The following is a 12,852-nucleotide window of genomic DNA, read 5'->3' as shown; positions in this document are numbered from 1 at the left end:
CCAGGAAACACATTTACTGTTGGTGGAGCTGTGAACTGATCCAACCTTTCTGGAGAACAATTTGGAACTATGCCCCAAAGGCTATAAAACTGTGCATACCCACTGATCCAGGAATACCACCACTTCGAGGTTTATATCCCAAAAACATCCCCAAAAAGAGAAAAAAAGGCCTATTTGTACAAAAATATTTATAGCAGCTTTTTTTGTGATGGCTAAGAATTGGAAATCAAACAGATGGCCATCAACTGGAAAATAGCTAAACAAATTGTGGTATATGATGGTGGTGGAATATTATTGTGCTATAAGAAATGACATGGGGCAGCTGGGTGGCACAGTGCATAAGACCCCTGGTCCTGGATTCAGGAGGACCTGAGTTCAAATCCAGCCTCAGACACTTGACATTTACTAGCTGTGTGACCCTGGGTAAGTCACTTAACCCTCACTGCCCCACCCCCCAAATTTTTTTTAAAAAGAAAAGAAATTACAAGCTGGGCTATTTCAGAAAAACCTGGAAAACCTTATGTGAACTGTATAGTGAAATGAGAACAATGTGCCCAGTGACAGCAATACTGTTTGATGAAGACTTGTGAATGACTTAGCTATTCTCAGCAATACAATGATCCAAGACTATCCCAAAGGACTGACAAAGCATACTACCCACCTCCAAAGAAAGAACTGATATTGATTGAACACTGAGTGAAGCAGGCTGTTTTCTTTCATTTTTTCTTTTCTTTGAGTTTTCTTATACAAAATGACTAACATGGCAATGTTTTACATAATCATACATGTACAACCCATATCTGACTGCTTACAGCCTCAGGGAGGGGGAAGGAGGGACAGAATTTGGAATTCACAACTTTAAGCAGCTCCAGAAGCTCTCTAGTACTTTGAGGACAAAATACAAACTCCTCAGTTGAGCATTTACTGCCCTTCGCGTTCTGGCTCCACCATATTTTTCCATAGTTGGTGCATATTACTTCCCTTACCATCTGGCCTGCCTGTAGTTTCCAGGGGAAAATATTCCACCTCCCAACGTTATAGCAGTTGTATTTCCCATGCCTAGAATGCTCTCCCTCCTGATCCAGACCATTTGTAACTCCTGGTTCCTTTCAGGGCTCAGCTCAAGTGCAACCTCCTACAAAAGACCTTTCCTGATCCCACCAGTTAGTTGTTAATACTCCTCTCCTTCTCCCCAGGAAGTTTTGTGTTAATTCTGTATATACTTTGTGTTTTATATGTTTACATATTGTTCCTCCTACTTAGGCTCTTTGAGGGCAGGAAATATTTAGTCTGTCTTTTCATCCCTAGTGTCTAGTACAGTGCTTAGCAGTTGTTGAATTTATGCTACAACATGGTCCTTGGAGGCATGGATTCAGTTCACCATATAAAATCACAGCCCACCACCTGCCATTTGTTTGTGTTCAGTCATGCCTGATTCTACATGACTGTGTGGACTTTGTCCATGGGGTTTTCTTGGCAAAATACTGGAATGGTTTGCCATATCCTTATCCAGTGTGTGCCCATTTTACAAAGAAGGAACTGAGGCAAAAAGGGGTTAAGTGACTTGCCCAGGGTCACACAGTCTAAATTTGGACTCAGATCCTCCTGATTCCAGGTCTAGTGCTTTAACCACTGCACCACCTACCTCCTCAACCACCTCACAGAAAATACCAGCCTCTGAACTGGGTCCTACAAGAAAAAGCCCTTTGGTATTCCGTTACTTTAGGCACTATCTGAAGGCAGTATACACTAGTAAATGGAATAAACCATCATGGATATAAGCAATTCACTCTCAATAGGAGTAAGTACTACAGTATTAGTTAAGATGTCTGCTAATCACTTGAAAGAAAAGCCTGTCAGCCTGTGGGGAACCAGGGTGAAAACTGCATTTCCCATTTCCATATACTCAGAGCACCATTTCCCCAGTTCTCTCTTTTTTTTCCCCCCCAGTTCTCTTAAATGCAAGAAGGGCCAAAAGTTTCACACATTCTCAATCACAAAGATGCATACATATTCAATTCAGAGCTTGACTGGCAGTCAAAATTGCTACCAATCCTCCTCTTATATAGAGGATTTGGGTTCCTGTTCTCCACAGGCATAACCAAGGCACAGAACTGCAATGGGGAGGAGGTGGGTGGGTGGAGTGGAAGTGTAGGAAGCAAGAATCTGACACTGCAAGAACTATACTACTCTAATAGTAAGGATTCAACATAAACCAGTGTTCTAGGGAGTGACACTTATGAATACAGGAAGTTAGAAATATTTTTTTTTCTTTTCCGGGGAAAGGGGTAAGTTATGAAAGGGATGTGAAGCATATTTCCAAAAATCCCTCCAGATTGCCACTTACTTAAGGTCTCAATTAGACATGTCCCAAGTTTGAAAGCGGTTAAGATTTGAGTGTCCTACTTCCCTACCAAAATGTTATAGAGTAGGCAAGGAATCTCTCAGCTAACTCTTATATCTCTTCCACACCAGCATAGTACTCTGAATAGAGAATATTAGTTAAATACCTACTATGCATCGATGAAAAGTTTGTTGAAAAGAATATTTATGCATTATAGATCAAAATCACTCTAGGCATCTTTTAAATAAGAGGCCCATCTCAACATAACGGACACTTCTGATACTTCTCTAGCATTCTGGTCAAAGGACATTAGTTGTCTTGTAGCCTAGGCTATGGCAAATAGATGGGGAACACTAAGACACTTTTCTAGGGTCAAGGCTTAAATCACATCTGGATAAGTGAGTCCAAGGTCGCCTAAAGAGCTAAGAGCAGTAGGAAGGCTCCTGTCACTCCCCAAGCCCAGAGGAGGCACATAGCTCCTAGGTGAGGTTAGATGATTGGAGCGCCTATGTTACTGTTCATTAGAGACCACAAGCTTTCACAGCATAGAACCAATCACAAAATAAAGCCCCATATACCCTGGAGCAGAAGACTGTCCAGTACGGAATTCTTAAGTATTAAAAAGTATGCTTCCGGGAGCAGCTAGGTGGTGCAGTGGATAGAGCACCGGCCCTGTAGTCAGGAGTACCTGAGTTCAAATCCGACCTCAGACATTTGACACTTACTAGCTGTGTGACCCTGAGCAAGTCACTTAACCCCAATTGCCTCAAACAAAACAAAACAAAACAAGACAAAACAAAACAAAAAAGTATGCTTCCTTATGCTTCTACCCTAAGAAGCTGCCCATCCCCAATCTGTCTCTGGATTAAGCAAGTAAACATTTATTAAACAAACAACTCTGTGTCAGGGCTGGGGACATAAATACAAAAAGTACTGTCAAATGGTCCAGGCTCTTGAGAAGCTTATAGTCTAACGGGGGGTGGAAAGTTACAACACATTCATACATGAATAATTACCACACACACACACACACAATATAACACAGGGATGGAGGAGGCAAACTAATAAGTGCAGGTATTAGGAAAGGATTTTTGCAGGAAGTGGCACTTGAACCAAACCTTAAAAGAAACTAGGGATTCAAAAGAGGTTAGTATTCCAGGTTTGAGAGACAGACAGCCTGTGCAAAAACACAGCAACAAGGGAAGCAATGTGTATGAGGAATAGCAAGTAGGACACTTTGGCTGAGGCATTTAACATGGTGAGTGGGGCCTAGAAAGAGAGGCAGGAACCAAACTAGAAAAGGCTATAAATGCCAGATAGAAGAGGCTGTATTTTATCCTGGAGACAATGAGAAGCTATTGAAGCTTCTTGAGTGGGAAGTGACCATGTCACACCTGCCCTGTGGGAATAGCAATTTGGCAGTTATGGAGTTTTAGGGGGAAAGTAGTCTTAGCCATGATACCCATGGAACATCACAGGAGATCTATCCAGCAGGCAAGTGGCAATTTTCCAATGGACTTGAGAGAGAAGAGGAGGCTAGATATATAGATACGGTAGTCATTTGCCTAAAAATGACAGTTATATAGCTGAACAGAGCCAGATAAAACAGAGCCTTGGATCGTATCCATGGTTAGGGGGCAGGGGACTGAGAAGAATAGATAGAAGAGAATCAAAATATAGCAGAATTCTGAAAGGCAGGGGAAGAGAAAATATTTACAAAGGGAGGGTGGTCAGTGTCAAATGCCACAGAGAGTGAAGGAAGAAGACTGAGAAAAGGCAACTGCATATAGCAACAGAGAGATCGCTAATGGTTGCAGAGTAGTTTCAGTTTCCTGGTAGGAATGGGAGTCAGATTGAGTGGTGACTGGAGGCAACAGGTATATCAAGGCTTTCTAGGAGTTTGGCTGGGAAAAGGAAGAGAATTATAGGATGGTAGCTTTAAGGGATGGTAGGTCAAGTGAAGCTTTTTTTTTTAAAACTGTGTTTTTTTAAAAGGATAAGAGAGAGCTAGGTGTTTGAAGAAAGCTGAGAATAAGCCCCAGACAAGCAGAAATTGAAAATTATGGGTAGAGGATATAAGGGGCATGTTGCTAGGAAAAATAGGGAAACTCTTGCAAGGGTAATTCGGTCTAGAATCTTTTATATTCAAGTTCAACAGATTTTTTTTGAAAGCAGCCTTAGGAAAAATGATTCACTGGTTTGGGAGGAAAAAACCTGTATGTAGCCTTTCTGGATACTGAACTTTTTCACACTACTTACATTCCAGAACAGAGGTCAGGGTCCCTAGTATAAAGAAAGAATCCAAGAATAGGATTCCCAGTCTTCCTGTCCCTAGGGTAGATATGAATCCCACATCTGACCCAGCTAAACGATTAAGTTTCCTGATGGCAGGGCCCATGTTTCTTGTTCCTCATATTCCTTCTCCTTCATACTTAGTAGAATACTAAATATTCTATACATGTTTTGTTTATTTGGTTTGTGTTTTGTTTTTGTTTTTGCAGGCAATGAGGGTTAAGTGACTTGTCCAAGGTTACACAGCTAGTAAGTGTCAAGTGTCTGAGACGGGATTTGAACTCAGGTCCTCCTGAATCCAGGGCTGGTGCTTTAACCACTGTGCCATCTAGCTGCCCCCTATACATGTTTAAAGAATATATCCTAGAGATGTTTGTTGTTGCTGTTGGTTTTTAATAAACCACCTATTTCAGAAGGAAAAAAATGGGGAATCTTTGAATTCTCTTTGCTGTTGTAAGGGAATAGTAGTCTAACTAACAAAATAATTTTTATCTAACTTTAAAATTCACCAAGTTGAGTTTTATGGGGGTTTTTTTTGGGGGGGGGAGAAGGAAGCAAATGAATCAGTCCAATTAGGTTTGGCTCAGGCTATTAGAACTATCTCAGTATACACTGACACAGGTAAGTTACTCAGCAATATGTGGGATAGTCAGAAGAAATATTTAAGAATGTTAAACAACTGTTAAGAGATAATCTACAAAGTCGGTAAAGCCCAGGTAATGAAGAACTGACAAGATTGACCATGTAATCTGGTAACAAGAGACCTTTTAGGACAGAAGAGGAAATCCCCAGCTAACTAGAAACCTTTATTTGTATAGAAAGCAAGAAGCCAGAGGTGACGGCCACTTAGCTAATACAACCAAATCTGAAAGCTACGTGAGGGAGAGAAATGAATAGCTTCCTTCTTTGTCATTTCTATCAAACCCTCAATAAAGGATCAGCTCTTTCATCCTCTTTCCTAGTTTATTAAAAACCCATTTAAGTGTCATCAAAAAGATACTGTTAGAGAACAGAGAGTCATAGACTGAGAGCCTGGCAGGGATTTTAGAGGCCTAGTGCAAGGCTCTTCATTTTACAGATGAGGAAATGGAGGCCCAGAGAGGTTAACTTGTCCGACCCGAAAACTCTCCATCTTTCCCTGTGCCTTAATTCTCCTAAACCTAATCTTCATTCCCATCGTGTTCTCTAAGCACTTTTCTCAGGCCACTACCACTGCTCTGACGTCATTTTCTTCCCTCCAGTCTACTCCCGAATCCCTTGTCCACTCTGTCCTATTACTTTGAGCCCCTTGCTCAACCCTAACTCTGGATTACTTCTACCATTTGCCTCCTCTCCTCCTATGTGCACACCATGAAGGCAAGCTGGAGGAAGTCTTCCAACCAAGTTGACTGGGTATACTACAAACATGTTATTTATTTATTCTTCCCCAACTGATTTCCTCCAGGGCAGCTAGTGTAAAAGAAAAATATTAACTATATCTAATCCTAATCTGAAAAAATTTATAACTGGACTTATAAAAAATTATAACTTTAGAAAAAATTATAATTGGGCCATAAATCCTGCCTCAGTTGCCATTCAAATGTAAGAATATTTTAACTGACTAGCTTGGGCCTAATCTGACTGGAAGAGAAATGAATAGAGGACTAATCTGGGGGCTTTTGACTGGCTGGCTATCTGACTGCTATTAATTTAATATGGGCCATTTATAAAATTTCTCCACATTGCTCCACTCCCAAATTGATAAGCAAATTAAGAAGCCTCTTAACTAAATAATCAAAGCAGAATTTATTTATAAAAATAAATGTAAGAGATAAGGGTTAAGAAATGCAAATTATACAACCTATTTGCTTTTTTTTTTTTTAATTTTTTTTTATGGGGCAATGAGGGTTAAGTGACTTGCCCAAGGTCACACAGCTAGTGTCAAGTGTCTGAGGCTGGATTTGAACTCAGATCCTCCTGAATCCAAGGCCAGTGCTTTATCCACTGTGCCACCTAGCTGCCCCCCATTTGCTTTTAATATAATAAGGGCTGTTGCCGCCTTTTGCCTTAGGGTATGCTCCAGATTTCTCCAACTTTCACTCTTTTTCTCCTTCACTCCAGCTCCCCTTCACTTTCACTGCTCAGCTCTTTTCTTCTAACTCCAAGCCTCTTTCACTTTGTCAAAGCCCCTTACCGTCTAACTTTCCTCTCTGTACTGCTATGCTGAACCCCTGCATCTCTCTCTTACAGACCTCCTTGCATTCTCTTAAGTCATCCGGCATCCTCCAGACTCCTTGCTCTTAGCTTTTTCTCTGTCTTCCCCCTCCTTATGTAGCCTCAGTCTCCTTAGTGACTTTTTAGCAGCCTCCCTGTCTGTCTTCTCCAACCTCTATCTCCTTAATCTTCTGGCTTCCCCCTTCACTGTCTTCTCCCCTGTATATATATTCCTTCTCTCTCCTCAAACCTCGGGCTCCCTGCGCCCCCACACATGCCAAGCTAATCCGCCGGCCGCACTAGGGCTGTGCCCAGCAGGGCTCAAGGGGCCCGTGCTATGCTAGGGCCTGGCAGGACAAGCCTGGGATTTCGAGGCAGCCCCCCTCAGGGCATAGGGAGCTGGGGCTTTTTTCCCCCAGCCATCTGACCTGGGATCCCATAAAGTCCACGGGCCTTTTTGGCTCAGCTGAAGCAGAGGGGGAGGGAACACCAGCCTCTCTTACACAGAAAAAACCCCTGAGGGCCTAAGGCTTTTTAATCTCAGCCCAAAGGCAGGGCACACAAATCAAAATAAATTCCCACACTAGGTGGCACAATAGATAGAGCACTGGCCCTGGAGTCAAGAGTTCAAATATCACCTCAGACACTTACTAATAACTGTGTGACCCTAGGCAACTCAACCCCAATTGCCTTAAACATCTGGGGCCATCTCCAATTGTCTTGATGTATATCTTGCCACTGGACCCAGATGGCTCTGGAGGAGAGGGTGAGGCTGGTGACCTTAAACAGCCCTTCCTCACTCAAATCCAATTCAGTGCAAGTCATGACATCACCCTGATGTCATGGTCCTCTTTGAAAATGAAGGGGGGCAGCTAGGTAGTGCAGTGGATAGAGCACCGACCCTGAAGTCAGGAGTACCTGAGTTCAAATCCGGCCTCAGACACTTAACACTTACTAGCTGTGTGACCCTGGGCAAATCACTTAACCCCAATTGCCTCACTAAAAAAAAAAAAAAAACAAACAAAAAAAGAAAATGAAGGACAAGGGAGCAGCTAGGTGGTACAGTGGATAAAGCACCAGCCCTGGATTCAGGAGGACCTGAGTTCAAATTTGGCCTCAGACACTTTATACTTACTAGCTGTGTGACCCTGGGCAAATCACTTAACCCCCATTGCCCCCAAAACAAAACCAAAAACAAACAAATGAAAATGAAGGACAAACAACAACAGTAAACTTGCCCAAGTCTTCCTTACTCATTTAAACCCTAAACCAGACTCTTCCATGTCCCCCTCTCTGTCCCTCAGCCAAACTCTAAACTTCTCTCCAAAGTTACCAATGATCTTTTAACTGCCAAATCTGATGCCCTTTAAGTAATCCTTATCCTTCTTGATCTTTCTATTACTGACTACCTTCTCCTGATTAGGTTTTCATGATACTGCACTATTGGCTCTCCTCCTACCTGTCTGACTACTCCTCTTACTTATCATCTATACAACACCCACTTACTGTGGAGTGTGTCCCAAGGTTCAGTCCTGATGGACCCACTTCTCTCTATACTCTTGTTTTGTTTTGTTTTGTTTGTTTGTTTTTGTTTCTTGCAGGCAATGGGGGTTAAGTGACTTGCCCAGGGTCACACAGCTAGTAAGTGTCAAGTGTCTGAGGCTGGATTTGAACTCAGGTACTCTTGAATCCAGGGCTGGTGCTTTAACCACTGCGCCATCTAGCTGCCCCTCTCTATACTCTTAGTATACTTAGCTCCCATGGGTTTAATTATCATCTCTTTGCAAGTCCATTTACCCACCTCCAACTGCCTATTAGACATTTCCAACTGAAGATCCCAGAAACATCTCAGATTCATATCCCAAACTGAGTTCACCTTTCATCCAAACCAACCTCTCTTCCAAAATTTCCTACTTCTGTTGATAGTACCTTTGTTCTTCCAGTCTCCCAGGTTCAAAACCTTGGATAACTCCTCAATTCTTCACTCTCGCCCACCCTATATGTCTGATAAATCACCAAATCTTGCTGCCTCTACAGCTCCACAGCATCTCACGCATCCAAACCCTTCTCAATATTCGATCGCCACCTAAGTTCAGGTGCTCATCAACCTCTTGCATGATCTATCAAAATGGCCTCTTGATTGTTCTCCCTGCCTCTCATCTCTCCCCACTCCAATCCATCCTCCCCACAAGAAGGTAAAGTGAATTTCCGTTAGTACAAATGTATGTTACTATTCAACAAAAACCAGTGGCTCCGTAAGATAAAACAGGAACTCCTTTGGCTTTTAAAGCCTTTATAATCTGGCCCTAACTTCTCTTTCCAGCCTCATTATATAACAGTCCTCTTCCCACACTTTACAGTGGTCAACAGTCCAAGTGACCTCTCTGTTCCTCATACACAAATCCTCCATCCTCCAGACTTTGCACTGGTCATCCTCCATGCTTGGCAGTCACTCCTCCCTCAGCTCTGCCTCCAAGAATCACTCAGGCACTAAGGCTACACAAAGCACCCCCTCCCTACCAAGCTTGTATATGCTCACATATGCACATGTTTCTCAAAAAGATTGTAAATGGCCTGAGAGCAGGATCTGTCTAGGCACTTAATACATGCTTTATTATAAGCGTTTGAGTCAAGATTCACATTGAGCTCGTCTGATGCTAAAGCCAGGCCTCCTGCCACTGCTCTGGGCTACCTGCATCCTTTCAGCCAGCGCAGAAGCAGCTGGCTGCATTTTCTCTCTGGACCCTTGTACAGCCTTCCACGGCTAAATCCACACATTTGAAAGCATGGACAAACACACACACCCAGCACTTTTTATGATCTACTGCCTCGTGGTTTCTCCTGGCACCACCTAGGGATCATGTGAGGAGAGGAGTCAAATGTTCAGACAGCAATCACCAAGGAAGTGGTTCTTGCCTTGAAGGGCAGGTTGGAAGCCTTCCAGTCATGGACTGCCTAGAATAAATCCCCCAGGACTCCAAGTGTTTTCCCCACCCCCACCTGACAGGTTGGGAAAGAAGGGTATTCCCTGTCTTGTGAGCACCTGCTTGCCTCAGAGCCAAGTGATGATAAAAGTGATTCCATTCAGGAGAAGGTGGAAAAGTCTTGTGACTTCTCATGACTCCATCTCTCCCTAAGCAAGAGGTGGGGCAGCAAATAACCTTAATGAAGCCTAACTAATTTCTTCTGACAACCAAAAGGAAAAGAGGGTCCAAATTTATCTAGGGTGATACGGCAAGTGCAAATAATTCATGAGATCATAGAACTTAGAGTGGACAGGGTATTAGTGATGTAATCATAGAAATCATAGCACAAACTGGAAGGCACACTCATAGACCACTTACTGCAACCTCAATTTGACCAAGAATCCTTTCTACAACATCAGTTAGGGTAGAAATCCACACACTCCCCACCCACCCCCAGCAAGGATTGATTCAATTAAGTGCTAGGCATAGGGAACACAAATACAAAGAATGAAATAATCCTTACTCTCAAGGAGCTTGACATTCTCAGAGACAAATAAATACATATCAGCACTACCTGAATAAAAAGAGAATACAAATAAATACTAAGTAAATAGTTTGAGAGTGGAGGAAAAGCTTAAGTCAAAGTTAGTGGTTGAGCTTTGTCTTGAAGAGGTTTTATGAGGCAGAGGTGAGGAGGGATTGTATTCCAGGAATGACCATGGTCAGTTGAGTGTGATGTGTGAGGAATAGCAAGAGGGCCAGTAAGACTAGATGGCAGAGGGGCAGCTAGGTGACACAGTGGATAAAGCACTGGCCCTGGATTCAGGAGGACCTGAGTTCAAATTCGACCTCAGACACTTGACACTTACTAGCTGTGTGACCCTGGGCAAGTCACTTAACCCCCATTGCCCCGCAAAAACAAACAAACAAACAAACAAACAAAAAACAAAACAAAGACTAAATGGCAGAGAGCAGGAAGGGGAGCAATGTAGAGCCAGACTGGAATGAGAGGCTGGGAAGGGCTTTAAAAGCTGATGGGAGAAGCTTTTGATCTTGGAGGCAATAATTCCTGAGGCAGCTCACCCACCTTTGGACAACCCTAAATAAATGTTAGGAAGTTCTTTACAACCAACCTAGTCAAACCCCGTCTGTTACAAATGAGAGAGTAGATGGGCAGAGAGCTAGAATTGGAATCCAACTTCTTCACCCATGGCATATGGGCAAACAAAACTCAGCATGCTTTCTACTATACCACAGTGCCCGCATTCTTTTTTCCCCACAATTTTCCAGAGTGAAAAAAGTATCAGCCCAAGGCTTGAAATAGCAGAGCATAGCAAGACAGTATTAGGAAAGTCTTGAATTGTACTAGCTGAGGAACAAGGGAATCACAACTTTTCTGAGCCTCGGTTTTCTTTTTTTGTTTGTTTTTTTTGGTGGGTTTTTTTTTTTTTTGGTGGGGCAATGAGGGTTAAGTGACTTGCCCAGAGTCACACAGCTAGTAAATGTCAAGTGTCTGAGGTCATACTTGAACTCAGGTCCTCCTGAATCCAGGGCTGGTGCTTTATCCACTGCGCCACCTAGCTGCCCCGAGCCTCGGTTTTCTAATCTATAAATGGGTAACCCATCACTTACCTCACCCGGTTGCCAGATATCCTCTTTACCCTCATTCTCAAACTTTCCACTTCCTACCCCAGGAAAACAATCCTTGCTTGGTCAGGAAGGAGTTACAAAAAGGAATAGTGGGTCCTTTACTGGACACTAGTGAAACATGGAGCAGGAAAACGGCTGCATTGCTTGCCCCTTTCTACTGAGAAAGACTTGCAAAAGCCAAACCTTTGAAAAGGCCATGTAAGTAGTAAACTTTGGGGATGTGGGTGGGGTAAATAAAAGAGAACAGGGGCACAGCAGCTCTCAAATGGTTATCATGTCCCATCTACCCATGGTTGCTTAGGGGAATTCTGGGCACTAAAAGCAATAACAGAAGTGTGGCCCAAAGAGGGCAAAAAGAGGCTCAGCAATAGTACTGTATTAGGGACTGACTGAACAAGTTGTGATTGAGATGGAATACCACTGTGATATAAGGGAAGACTTCTATGAACTGACACTGTACACAGTAACAACAATATTGTAAGGATGATAACTGTGAAAGACTTAGCTGCTCTGATGAATACAGTGATCAAGACAATATCAAAGGACTCATGATAAAAAATGCTAACTACCTCTAGAGAGAACTGGTGAGCTTGGAATGCAAACTGAAGCATATTTTTTTCATTTTATTTTTCTTGCCTTTTTTGGCAACATGGCTGATATGGAAATACATTTTACATGACTTCTTATGTATAATGGGATATCATTGATTGCCTTTTCTTTTTTTGTTTTTGTTTTTTGGTAAGGCAATTGGGGTTAAGTGACTTGCCCAAGGTCACATAGCTAGTAAGTGTCAAGTGTCTGAGGCTGGATTTGAACTCAGGTCCTCCTGAATCCAGGGCCAGGGCTCTATCCACTGTGCCACCTAGCTGCCCCATTGCTTGCCTTTTTTTCCTTTCTTTCTTTCTTTTTTTTCTTTTAGTGAGGCAATTGGGGTTAAGTGACTTGCCCAAGGTCACACAGCTAGTAAGTGTTAAGTGTCTGAGGCTGAATTTGAACTCAGGTACTCCTGACTCCAGGGCAGGTGCTCTATCCACTGCGCCACCTAGCTGCCCCTTGCTTGCCTTTTCAATGAACAGAGAAGGGGCTGGCAGTAAGGAGAGAATTTGAAACTCAACATTTTTAAAAAGTTTAAAAAAATTTTAAAGAACAGAAAAAAAAAAGAATTCCTTCTACAGCATACCCAATTTTAAAACAACAACAGTACTGAACTGGAAAGAAACCTGCTAGATCAGAGGGCAGCAAACTCCTAATGCCTTGGGCTCTTGGACCAAAAATAAAATTTTGCTGACCACAAAACCATAAGTCAACAAACTCACATAATTCCGAGGTAATACTGAGACACCCCAGAGTGGAGCTTTGGAAGAATCCTTCCCAGCCCATATTTCCCAATGGATAAAAAGACGTACC

General features: G+C 42.7%; 1 protein-coding gene across 2 annotated transcripts in view; it reads right to left on the bottom strand.

The window, feature by feature from the left end:
- RAB5C (RAB5C, member RAS oncogene family) overlaps positions 1 to 12,852 on the bottom strand; it is a 44,999-nt gene that overhangs the window by 9,702 nt on the left and 22,445 nt on the right. The window lies entirely within an intron of this gene.

This window comes from Dromiciops gliroides, chromosome 4 (assembly GCF_019393635.1).
Source record: "Dromiciops gliroides isolate mDroGli1 chromosome 4, mDroGli1.pri, whole genome shotgun sequence".
Taxonomy (NCBI): Eukaryota; Metazoa; Chordata; class Mammalia; order Microbiotheria; family Microbiotheriidae; genus Dromiciops; species Dromiciops gliroides.
This window is presented reverse-complemented; position numbering and strand designations above follow the sequence as displayed.